Below are 4,444 nucleotides of genomic sequence, written 5' to 3'. Positions count from 1 at the left end.
CCAACAGTATTATATATTATATAGTATTATAAACCTTACCAACAGTATTATATATTATATAGTATTATAAACCTTACCAAAAGTATTATATATTGTTATATATACCTTACCAACGGTATTATATATTATATAGTATTATAAACTGTACCAAAAGTATTATATATTATATAGTATTATAAACCTTACCAACAGTATTATATATTATATAGTATTATAAACCTTACCAACAGTATTATATATTATATAGTATTATAAACCTTACCAACAGTATTATATATTATATAGTATTATAAACCTTACCAACAGTATTATATATTATATAGTATTATAAACTGTACCAAAAGTATTATATATTATATAGTATTATAAACCTTACCAACAGTATTATATATTATATAGTATTATAAACTGTACCAAAAGTATTATATATTATATAGTATTATAAACCTTACCAACAGTATTATATAGTATTATAAACCTTACCAACAGTATTATATATTATATAGTATTATAAACCTTACCAACAGTATTATATATTATATAGTATTATAAACTGTACCAAAAGTATTATATATTATATAGTATTATAAACCTTACCAACAGTATTATATATTATATAGTATTATAAACTGTACCAACAGTATTATATATTATATAGTATTATAAACTGTACCAAAAGTATTATATATTATATAGTATTATAAACCTTACCAACAGTATTATATATTATATAGTATTATAAACTGTACCAAAAGTATTATATATCCAATTTGTAAGTCGCTCTGGATAAGAGCGTCTGCTAAATGACTTAAATGTAAATGTAATATATTATATAGTATTATAAACCTTACCAACAGTATTATATATTATATAGTATTATAAACCTTACCAACAGTATTATATATTATATAGTATTATAAACCTTACCAACAGTATTATATATTATATAGTATTATAAACCTTACCAACAGTATTATATAGTATTATAAACCTTACCAAAAGCAATATATATTATTGTATAATAAACATTATTTATTTTACCGGGTAAGTTGACTGAGAACATGTTCTCATTTGCAGCAACGACCTGGGGAAGAGTTACAGGGGAATAATGAGCCAATTGTAAACTGGGGATGAGTAGGTGACTGTGATGGTTTGAGGGCCAAATTGGGAATTTAGCCAGGGCACTGGGGTTAACACCCCTACGCTTACAATAAGTGCCATGGGATCTTTAATGACCTCAGAGAGTCAGGACACCCGTTTAACGTCCCATCCGAAAGACGGCACCCTACACAGGGCAATGTCCCCAATCACTGCCCTGGGGCATTGGGATATTTTTTTTAGACCAGAGGAAAGAGTGCCTCCTACTGGCCCTCCAACACCACTTCCAGCAGCATCTGGTCTCCCATCCAGGGACTGACCAGGACCAACCCTGCTTAGCTTCAGAAGCAGGCCAGCAGTGGGATGCAGGGTGGTATGCTGCTGGCAGAAATTATGTATTGTATAGTATTATATATTGTATAGTATTATACACCTTACCAACAGTATTTTATATTATATTCCTTACCTCCAGTATTATATAGTATTATATTCCTTACCTCCAGTATTATATAGTATTTTATACCTTACCAACAGTATTCTATAGTATTATAGGGACGGTGGGAGGGAGGGTGGGAGGGGAGGGAGGGAGGGAGGCAGGGAGGGTGGGAGGTGAGGGAGGGAGGGAGGGAGGGAGGGAGGGAGGGAGGGTGGGAGGGAGGGTGGGAGGGAGGGTGGGAGGGAGGGAAAGAGGGTCGGTCGGTGTGAGGGAGGGAGGGGAGGAGGGAGGGTGGGAGGTGAGGGAGGGAGGGAGAAGAGGGTCGGTCGGTGCGAGGGAGGGAGGGGAGGAGGGAGGGAGGGAGTGAGGGTGGGAGGGAAAGAGGGACAGTGGGAGGGAGGGAGGGGAGGGTGGGAGGGGAGGGAGGGTGGGAGGGAAAGAGGGAGGGAAAGAGGGTCGGTCGGTGCGAGGGAGGGAGGGAGGGAGGGGGGAGGGAGGGGAGGGAGGGAGGGAGGGAAAGAGGGTCGGTCGGTGCGAGGGAGGGAGGGGAGGGAGGGAGGGAGGGACGGTGAGAGGGAGCCTCACTGCTGCTTTCCGAGTGCACTGTGTGTACTGCTCTTTGACACCCCTGTTGTCCTGTCTGATCTAAGGGTTGTTCTCTGCCTGATTGACATCTGTCTCAGGGTGTGTGTGTGTAACACAGTAAGGCAGAGTGTGTGTGTGTCTTGGGGTGTGTATGTCTGTGTTTCTTGGGGTGTGTGTGTCTGTGTTTACATTTACATTACATTTAAGTCATTTAGCAGACGCTCTTATCCAGAGCGACTTACAAATTGGTGCATTCACCTTATGACATCCAGTGGAACAGTCACTTTACAATAGTGCATCTAAATCTTAAAGGGGGGGGGGGGTGAGAAGGATTACTTATCCTATCCTAGGTATTCCTTAAAGAGGTGGGGTTTCAGGTGTCTCCCGAAGGTGGTGATTGACTCCGCTGTCCTGGCGTCGTGAGGGAGTTTGTATTGGGGTTTCTTGGGGTGTGTGTGTCTGTGTGTCTTGGGGTGTGTGTGTCTGTGTGTCTTGGGGTGTGTGTGTCTGTGTGTCTTGGGGTGTGTGTGTCTTGGGGTGTGTGTGTCTGTGTGTCTTGGGGTGTGTGTGTCTGTGTTTCTTGGGGTGTGTGTGTCTGTGTGTCTTGGGGTGTGTGTGTGTGTGTGTCTTGGGGTGTGTGTGTCTGTGTGTCTGTGTGTCTTGGGGTGTGTGTGTGTGTGTGTGTCTTGGGGTGTGTGTGTCTGTGTTTCTTGGGGCAGATAGATGCTGATGTATCTGGTTTCACGCTGTGTCCTTGTGCTACCTGATATCCCCAGCTCGTGTGTGTGTGTGTGTGTGTGTGTGTGTGTGTGTGTGTGTGTGTGTGTGTGTGTGTGTGTGTGTGTGTGTGTGTGTGTGTGTGTGTGTGTGTGTGTGTGTGTGTGTGTGTGTGTGTGTGTGTGTGTGTGTGTGTGTGTGTGTGTGTGTGTGTGTGTGTGTGAGAGAGAGATATCCTGGTTCAGTGACACAACGGAACACAAAAATAACGACCAGCTTAGCGTCAAGACTCTAGAACACAATGTCTACATTCTAGTGTTCTATCCAGAGTGTTCTATCTAGAGTGTTCTGTGCAGAGTGTTCTATCTAGAGTGTTCTATCCAGAGTGTTCTATCCAGAGTGTTCTGTGCAGAGTGTTCTATCCAGAGTGTTCTATCTAGAGTGTTCTATCTAGAGTGTTCTATCTAGAGTGTTCTGTGCAGAGTGTTCTATCTAGATTGTTCTGTGCAGAGTGTTCTGTGGCTGGGCTGTGGATCACAATGGGACTCCATAGAAGAGGATTCTAACTAGGCCGTCTCTGTTATTTGCGAGTTGAATAATTAATCCGTTGGTTGGAGGCAGCAGGGCAACATGAAGACGGTGGTGCTACTGGTGTGGATCAGCTGCTGGATCGATGGTGAGAGAACCTCTATCATGTTGATAATTAGTGTTATAGATAAATGGTGAGAGAACCTCTACCATGTTAATTAGTGTTATAGATAAATGGTGAGAGAACCTCTATCATGTTAATTAGTATTATAGATAAATGGTGAACCTCTATCATGTTAATTAGTATTATAGATAAATGGTGAACCTCTATCATGTTAATTAGTATTATAGATAAATGGTGAACCTCTATCATGTTAATTAGTATTATAGATAAATGGTGAACCTCTATCATGTTAATTAGTATTATAGATAAATGGTGAACCTCTACCATGTTGTTAATTAGTATTATAGATAAATGGTGAACCTCTATCATGTTAATTAGTATTATAGATAAATGGTGAGAGAACCTCTATCATGTTAATTAGTATTATAGATAAATGGTGAACCTCTATCATGTTAATTAGTGTTATAGATAAATGGTGAACCTCTACCATGTTAATTAGTGTTATAGATAAATGGTGAACCTCTACCATGTTGATAATTAGTGTTATAGATAAATGGTGAACCTCTACCATGTTGATAATTAGTGTTATAGATAAATGGTGAACCTCTATCATGTTAATTAGTATTATAGATAAATGGTGAACCTCTATCATGTTGATAATTAGTATTATAGATAAATGGTGAACCTCTATCATGTTAATTAGTATTATAGATAAATGGTGAACCTCTATCATGTTAATTAGTATTATAGATAAATGGTGAACCTCTCATGTTAATTAGTATTATAGATAAATGGTCAACCTCTACCATGTTAATTAGTATTATAGATAAATGGTGAACCTCTATCATGTTAATTAGTATTATAGATAAATGGTCAACCTCTACCATGTTAATTAGTATTATAGATAAATGGTGAACCTCTATCATGTTAATTAGTGTTATAGATAAATGGTGAAC

At 39.0% G+C, this 4,444-nt stretch overlaps 1 pseudogene; it reads left to right on the top strand.

Moving 5' to 3' along the window:
• The first annotated feature begins 3,077 nt into the window (after positions 1 to 3,077).
• Positions 3,078 to 4,444, top strand: part of LOC124027376 — a 26,929-nt pseudogene continuing 25,562 nt past the window's right edge.

This window comes from Oncorhynchus gorbuscha, unplaced genomic scaffold (assembly GCF_021184085.1).
Source record: "Oncorhynchus gorbuscha isolate QuinsamMale2020 ecotype Even-year unplaced genomic scaffold, OgorEven_v1.0 Un_scaffold_3150, whole genome shotgun sequence".
In the NCBI taxonomy this organism is placed as follows: Eukaryota; Metazoa; Chordata; class Actinopteri; order Salmoniformes; family Salmonidae; genus Oncorhynchus; species Oncorhynchus gorbuscha.
The sequence above is the reverse complement of the archived record's forward strand: the minus strand, read 5'-3'. Positions and strand labels throughout refer to the sequence as shown.